A 9555-nucleotide genomic window follows, 5' to 3' on the forward strand; every position below is an offset into this window, starting at 1 on the left:
GACCAACATGGGTGCACTTAATTGAAAATGGAAGTTAGGTGTGACCAGGCGACCCATTGTGATGGGCTATCTTGCGATGGGCGGGCGTGACCCCAGTACAAAGGGCGATTGTAATGGGCAAGCACACCCAGGTGAAAGTGTAGTGATAAAAAGGGTGGGTGTGTGCCTGGGGCAAGTCAACACGATGGGTGAAGGTGACTTAGCGAGGACGTTTGGAAAATGCAACGAGGAGTGCACAGTTGGAGGTATGAATCGAGTGACAAAGGAAAAGTGGAAAATTGACTAAGTGTTAGAGAAGGCGACCGTGGTGATTGTATACGAACATATCATTTAATTTTTCTCTTGTCACTTCTTTAGCTTTTTACCCTTCAAGATATTGAAGGTGGTCACAATCTTGAGTCCCATCTCCTTTCCCAAAGGCTACAACAAAAAACGTCAACCAAAAGCATTATTTTAATATATGTTAGATATCAAAAACAAAGGAAATATTTAACAAGAAACTGAAATATGGATTTGAGAAAAATCATGAGGAAAAATAGAGCGTTCAGGCAATGCCACTTTATCCATTAAAGAGGCAAGTGAATAGGAGCGTAATAAATATTTGATAGACAAAATATGGTGTCATAGAATAAGTGAGATTATGAATTCAAGTCATGAAGTACGTCAAGAAAACCAACCGACCTTGTTCTCCTAGTTGCAGTCAAGCTTCGAAAACACAACATCAATGTATTTCTCTGATAGTTCTTGCAGTTTGGGAGAAATAATCTTGCATGGACCAAATCTTCAAAGGAATTCAAAAAAAGGAAGAAATGTTAGAAAATAATTGTTTCTTACTAAAATATATTTATCATTAGTGACGTTTAAATTTTCTTAAACCACAAGGATAGAGACCTTTTATGGACATCCTTTCTCACATTCCAAAGTATTATACAAGATGGAGCATGTCATTAATCCTTGTATGACAATATGAATAAAATGACCTAATAGATCATGGGGGAAGAGGAGGGAACCATTAGGAGACAAAATAAACTAATTTTTTTTATGCATGCATGCCCCAGGACACTGAAAAAAATCCCACATAAAAACAATTGTATACACCAAGGGATGACAATCGGTATGGAAATATCCATGCCCACAATATCAGATATTTTGGGGCATTATCGATCACTTCTAATGGTCGATTTGACCCTGTGTTAGCTTTGCATGCTCCTTTACAACTGATATATTTTTGTAGAGCTCCACAATTACTTAGTGCTAAGTACCTAATTGATACACAAGACTATCCTTTGGACTTGCAAACCATAGTGCATGATTGGCTTTGCCTTCCTATTATGATGGAAACATCTGAAATCTCCATTTTAGATTCCAAGCCATGCAAATTAACCCAATTATACATTTTTCCAAGGTAATCATCACTGAGTGCTCTTGTCAGACACCACAATTGACTAGATAACAGTTCAAGGTAGAGACTCCTTATTACATCATCAACACTAAGTAACAATTGAGTGTATTTTTTATATACCTAGATATAAACAAGAACATAATTCTCATATAGCCCGAAATTTTCCTACAAGGACACAACTAGTGACATAAATCATCATCCCAAAAAAAACCAAATACAAGCCATCATTTTCATTCTGCATCTAATGAAATCAAAACCATTTCATTTTGCAATCAAAAACATTACCCACCAAGAGAGTGAACTCTCTCTTGTTCATTTCTCATTCCTTGACACCTAGAATGTACATTCTTGTTTTCCAACAAGAACTTAAAAGACAAAAATATTTATGCTTTCTCAAGACGACAATAAAGACATAAATTTCAAGGATCATCATCCCTTCAACAAATGGTCTTGGATATAAGTGGTTACCATTAACCTTAAGCTTCAACCTCTGCCTTTACCTCTACACCAAGCACCTCCACCTTGACTCCTTACCTTATCTTTTCTACTGAGTCATCGATTGCTTCTTACAATGAAAATGACCGGCTAATGACTCATACAATTGGACCCATGGATAGAGACCTTGCTTAAAGTCGATAATTCATAGCACTAAAAATGTTCATAGATAAATACTCTAAATAAGAAGGTTAGGAAGGAAGAACCGTAATTCAACAATAATTTCCTTGTACTGAGTACTAATATAATTTCTGAATACTTGTTTTTCTTATGGAAAAAGTGAAAAAATATTGGAATCCATGATCCTTCGTTGAAAATCCAGTGGTATCAAACACTTGACACTACAGTGGTATCGAACACTTGTTTTTCATCTGGAAAAACAGAACAAATAATGGCCTCCATGATCGAGTAGTATTGAATACTGATTCTTCTTGCAAGGTTGTGAATGCTAAAATTGCATCTTATTTCTTGTAGTTTTTGACTTTAAATTAATTTTTATATAGTTATATAGGAAGTTTTTTTCATACCAGAAATTGTGTCTCCAAGGCTAAAATTTATGTCAAAACACAAGTGGAATATTACGAAAATTCTTCATAAACCATTTAAATGGTCGATTCATCATGACTCCATATCCTATAACTAAAACTTAAGAGATATATACTTACCTTGGGTAGGGATTCCAAGTAAAACTCGTAACATGAAAAATTAGACAAATGGTCTTTGCAGACAAAATGTGAGGATTGATTGTCATCGTTGTCCTCATTATTTGTTTGAGAGAGTTGAATTTGATTCACCAACAATTCTCTTATATTGAGTACTGGTCAATTTTCAAAAACAAGTGCTGAGTACTTGTTTTTATTGTGCAAAAAGTGAACAAATAATAGCCTCCATGAATACCGGTTCTTATCGCAAGATTTTGAATGCTAAAATTGCACGTTATAAAAAATATATCTAAGATATATCTATCTATATATATATATATATATATATATATATATATATATATACATATATAAAATGATGCTAGAAATCAATATATATATATCTATATCTATATATATATATATATATATATATATATATATATATATATATATATATATGTGTGTGTGTGTGTGTGTGTGTGTGTGTGTATGTATGTATGTATGTATTTCAGAGGAATAAAACCAATTAAATTTAAAAATAATTGAATTGTCAAAAAAACTTAATGTCCTAACCATAGGAATCCCCCACCACAGACACAAAGTAAGATCTAGTCACCCCATGCTTATCTATCTTCATGGGGTGTTCTTGTTGTTACTCCATTTGCACCTTTTAGTGGAGAGAACATTCGAAACAATGATATTAAAATCATTTGATAGGAGATCAATGAAGTAAACTTGGAACTTTGGCACGTTCATGCCATGGAGAATGAAATTTAATTAAACTGCTGTCACGATGTTAGCTGCGAGAAGAGTATTTATACCAGTTTTTTTTTCACTTTGTAAAAACCACTTCATATCCAAAATGACAACTCTTACAACACAATTACAACATTTGAAGAACTCATAACTTCAACCACTAATAACTTACACATGAGAAAATCATTTTTTTTCCATAATCCTTTCTCATTAATGCATGTATCACGCGCAACCATAATAAGGGTTTTCTCCATGCAAACCTTATGTTGAAATGTGTTGAATTGGTATGCATTAGAATACAAGTTATTAAAAATGAGAATTCAACTCCTCTTTTCATTGAAAACACCTCTACAGTAAAGTTGGATAAGAACCTAGAGTTCCATGATCGAACGAAGCACATCAATACAAAATACCATCTAGTTTGACATCATGTTGAGGCCAAAACAATCCACTACGATATTGTTCCCCAAATGAGAATATTGCAGACATCTTCACCAAAGCGCTCGGAAGGGAAAAGTTTGAAAGATTCAAAATGATGCTTGGACTGACCAACATCCCTTCAAGTTAGGAGGGTGGGGGATGTTGACACCTAATTGTTTGGATTAAGAAAAATTATGTAAATAGAAAAAAATAAATGAAGTTAGAAGATGAAGAAAATTGGAGATGAGATCCAATAGTCTCCCTCTCCTTGTATATATTCATATTCTCCCTTAATGCAAAACACAATTTGATTTGGACTTACAAACCTGGCCTGACAGGAAAGACAATTATAATAATCATATTAGATAAATATGTTAGGCCCCTATACTACTAGTGTAACCCCTTATTGTTATTAGTACAACCCACTTATTATATTGATGTACCCATTTAGTGCCCAAATTGTTACTAGTGTGCCCCATAGAAGCCCACTATTGTTATTATTGTGCCCTTACATTATTATTGTTATGTCGTCTCTTATTATGTTATGACCCCATGGACTCCTATATATAGAAAGGATGTCTTTTCATTTGTATCATCAAAGAATTGTTCATTTATGTAATGTAAAGGAGGTTTCCCCCTCGAAGAGGCTGAATTCTATGGCGTTGATCTATATTTTCTATCTTCTCTTAAGCTGGTTTCATAACATTTGGTATCAGAGCTTTGGATTCTAGGGTTTCGCTGCTCCAAACAGGTCATCATGGAATTTTCGCTATAACTTTTTTTTTGTGACGTTTCTGAAGTTGTAAAAAAAACCCATTTGAAAAGAAATCGCGTTGAACCTTGGGTCCAAATGTCAGAGCTTTTAGCGCTATATTTGCGGAGATATGATCTGAGAAAGTTGCTCTTTTTGCAGACTCTTGAATTACATTCCAAACAGGTGACTTGGCGAAAATCGTCATAACTTTCTCTCTGGGGATCAAATTGAAATTTTGTAAGTAGATACAGAAAGAGGACGGACTGTAGTTCCTTATATGAATTTTTCAGATCCAAAGGTCGAAACAGTGACTCGTGGCACGTCGTACAATTTCGATCTACTGAACTAGTCTATAATCAAGTCACTGTGGGAGATTTCGCATAACGCTTCCTTGGAGAATCCAATTTGGGTCAAACTTGTGGCATTGGAAAGAGGACATAGAGGGCTACTACAGATCACAATTTTAAAACTTAAAGATCCAAAAGTACAGAGTTACATTTGTTTCACGATCGAGCTCCTAAAATCAAGAAAAAGCAAGATGAGGAAGTTTGATGGCAAGGATCTGGTAAATTGGATACCTCAGATGGAGCAATATTTTGATCTACATGGTGTACCACTGTTACAAAAGGTTTGTATTGCATCTTCATATTTAGAACCAGATCAATTTTTATGGTATGAAGGGCTTTGTTCTCGTAAACAACTTGTTATGTGGTCAATTTTCATGGAGGAAATGATAGCAGATTATGAGGATACAAAGAGCAACACCTTCTTTAGAGCAACACCACAACAATTGGAAAGAGTAAAAGGGCTTTGTAAAATATTGGAAAGAAAAATTATGGAAACTAGGAAAGATACCCCTCACAACTATAAAGATGGAAGTGTTGTTTCTCCTAGCCTTCCACAACCTACAAGGGTTACACCACAACAATTGGAAGAAAAAAGAGAAAAGGGGCTTTGTTACAATTGTGATAGCAAATGCACTAAAGGTCATAAGTGTGCTGAGACGAAATTATTCTACATAGAATATGAAGAGGAGGAGGAAAACGATCAAGAAACATCAAAAGAAGAAGATATACGCCAGGACCCCACCCCAGAGAAAGAAGAAATGAATCAAACCATATCTTGTAAAGCATTGGCAAGAATTACCACTCCTCAAACTCCCAACATAGAAGGACATATCAAGAAGAAAAAGGTGAAAGAAGTGAAAGATCACATCGAGAAAGAAGAAATGAATCCAACTATATCTTGTAATTCATTGGTCAAAATTACCACTCCTCAAACTATCAAGATAGAAGGACATATCAAGAAGAAAAATGTTCAAGAAGTGAAAGATCACATCAAGCATCAAGAGATGAATCTGACCATATCTTGTAAAGGATTGGAGGAAATTACCACTCCTCAAACTCCAGAGATAGAAAGACATATCAAGAAGAAAAATGTTCAAGCAGTGAAAGATCACATTGAGCATCAGCAACAAGTTCTCCAAATTTTAAAGGATAATGCCACTTCGGTGCAAAATCAAACGAAACAACAAGTAGATCAACTTCTTAGTGAAAAATGTTTTGATGTAGGCGATTGGGTATTTTTACTGCTACATCTCAAGCAAGCTATTTATGAGAAAGAAATGTTGGCAATACTACATGCACTTAAAAAATGGCGACCTTAGTGAATGGGAAGACTCTTCAACGATGAGGATGTGGAAGCATTGCTTTGTGCTATTTCTATTATCCAACTAGATTGGATAAATGAAGCAAGGGATGAATGGAAGAAGGATGAAGAAGTATGGCCACTTATTCAAAAGTTGCAAAAGATCCCAATTCAAACAATATTGCCAGAAATTGAAGAGGAAGGAAAAATCATATTGGAATTTGGAGCAGTCATAGAAACAAGAACCCAACAGCTACGAAATCAATAAATTTCAGAGTATCTCATCAAATGGAAGAACTTACCCGCTGAAGATTCCACAGGGGAGGACAAGAATTTTATACAGAAGCATCAAGAACTACTCAAGCGTTGAGGACAATGCATTTTGAAGGAGAGGGGCATGTTAGGCCCCTATACTACTAGTGTAACCCCTTATTGTTATTAGTAGAACCCACTTATTATATTGATGTACCCATTTAGTGCCCATATTGTTACTATTGTGCCCCATAGAAGCCCACTATTGTTATTATTGTTCCCTTACATTATTATTGTTATGTGGGCTCTAATTATGTTATGACCCCTTGGACTCCTATATATAGAAAGGAGGTCTTTTCATTTGTATCATCAAAGAATTGTTCATTTATGTAATGTAAAGGAGGTTGCCCCTCGAAGAGGCTGAATTCTAAGGCATTGATCTATCTTTTCTATCTTCTCTTAAGCTAGTTTCATAACAAAATAAGAGCAGTAAATATATGATGGAATGTTAACAAGCACAATCCTTAGACATTTGTTTTCCTTTTTATAGCATGTAAAGCATCAAGGGTCTCACATAAGATTATTGAACAAGTCTAGTCTCTTTGTTGGAACCTAATGAGAAAATCTAAGAAGCTCCTTCCTAGGAACCAAGTTAACATCCTACTCCTTCTGATACATAGATGTAAAACCATCAATCATGACAACGAGAACAACACTCACTCTAATCTCTTCCACAAGTCATTTTAAATTTCTACCATTTCATACTTACTTTTAACTTCTAGAGGTCTGTCTTTGTTCCATGAAGAATTCCACTCTTTGTACAGGGCCCAAACATCACCCTTTTAGCATGTTTTCATTGGTAGATTTTCCATGCTTAAAATGGCCACAACCCTACTAAACTCCATCATATGGCTAGTTAGTGACAGTTTTATCTTCATTGGTAACAACCTCAAGCCAAACAATCTTCATCTTGAACTTGCTTCATGAAAGAGAATTCTTAATACGAGCACAAAAGCATAACATTCCATCATCATCATTATATATAGCCCAAACTTGATCTGCTTCAAAAATATTCTCATTTCAATCCTTTAAAGTCATGAAAATAAATTGAATAGAAATGGCCTCAATGGATCACACTTAGTGCCAAAATAAAATCAAACTTAAACTATTTGGATCTCACTTTCATGATCCATGAAACCTTACAATTAAACTACGTTAAGGTTGAACACACCCAACTGTAGTATATGACCCTACTCAAGGGCACCAATATGCAGCACAAGTGTTTTTTCTGAATTTCAATATTTTCATATGCCATATACATAAAATAAAAAGAAAAGAGTTTTCCCTTGTATAATGTATGCCACCTTTAGATATGTTTTAGTAGCTAGGAATGCTCCCCCATTATGACCCTGAATATAAAACATATTCTCCAAAAGAGTTTCCTGGTTTCCTAGTATCATGTAGAGGGGTTTTTAGGCACACCTAATAGTAGTGAAAATATCATCAAGCTCTTCCTAAAATACAAATGTATAAGAACTGATGATTTATAATCCCTGGTCTAGATGTGTTAAGAAACAATATCGCAACGACTACATTAGAATCTAGTGTAGGCAAAATGCATGCCCATTGTTTCCAGATGTAGGAATATGATGTCTACTAAGTTAGATGAGAGCTACATAAAAAAATCTAAAATTTATTGTCTCAAGTCATACCTTCAATGAAATTAGGGTCCATTTTACAAGAATTATAGTTTAGGAAAACTAGCTAAAAGTTGCAAAGTTTTAACCAAAATTCTAAGAAAAAACATAAAACTAGTTAGATTAGCAAACACATATACAAGAAAAACAATCCTAAATACTACATACAAAAATATTTTTGAACAACCAAAGAAGTAAATGATAACCTAAATACTCTTCCAAATCAGAGGGCATTGTAGATAGAACAAAGAATCAACAAGGTGGACATGGAAGAAATTTATCAAGAGCTTCCTTACAAGGAACTTCAATGGAAAAAAAACTCACCGAAAATCTTCCCTTCACTAATCTCAATGGTTGGACCATCATTGCTATAATTTCCAAAATCATCCTCTCATCTGCCCCAATCATTATAGATGCAGATAGCACTATGACATTGCTGGAAATATCCTTGATATTACTAGATTTAACTGAGTCCAGTGTTGACTCATATGATGGTTTTTATATATCCTAAGAAGATACAAAAACATGCTTTAAATCATCCTTATCTTCAGTGATTTCAAAGTCACTTCTAGTTCCTTCATCTTCATGTCCTTCTTCAAGCAAACTTTCCTCTTGAAATAACAAAGAATCATTTTGTTACTATCCTTGATGTCTCCTACAAAATCCTGGGTTGTTAGTTTCTATGATAATGAGAAAGAAGTAAATTGAAATGCTTAAAGGAAGATTAATTCCATATGATCTTATAACTGAATTAGCTTAGGTGACTAGCCAAAATGCTCTTTTACCGAAAATTGATTTTGAAATAGCTTCTGATATGATTGAATGGAACTTCATACTTAACATGTGGTATGGCTTGTTATATGGAAGACTAGTGGAAAATTTGTTCTTCTGAGCCTCAAGAAGAATAAGCGTGAATGTCATACTTTCAGACCCTATTTTTCTACAACAACCTTTATAAAACCTAGAGATATCATATAATATTTGGGCATTCTGTTACCGGGAAAAGTGTCTATTTAGAACTGCTCTATCCCACTAAGGTGTGACAGCTGCCTTAGAAACAAACAGAGAAAACTACTTTTGTATCTCCTTTATGGACTATAAACAAAGAGGAATAGGAAGAACCAACCTGTGTCTTGCGCTAGTCCTTTGATCCAATCTCTCTCTTCTTTGACAGCTTCCAACTACCTGCTCCCTTACTTGCCCAGCTTCACCAAGTACCTGTAAGATCACAGAAGAAGAAACTATACAAAGACATGGATTTATATTCATAAATAACATAGGGTCAGATTTAAGTTGACCATACAAATGTAACAAGCATCAATGATACAAAAGCATGGAGGAGAAACTCAAATAGTTTTTATTGATATACAAGAAGATCCAGGAGGAGTTACAACCGATGATTCCTGACCCAGCATCAACCTCCCAGCAAAGAAGCCCCTCTTCACCTCCAACAAAGCATAAATCACCCAATACTCTTATCTCTGTCTC

Source organism: Pinus tabuliformis, chromosome 2_2, assembly GCF_031772625.1.
Source record: "Pinus tabuliformis cultivar Carrire ecotype Pingquan chromosome 2_2, CPIR1, whole genome shotgun sequence".
Lineage (NCBI taxonomy): Eukaryota > Viridiplantae > Streptophyta > Pinopsida > Pinales > Pinaceae > Pinus > Pinus tabuliformis.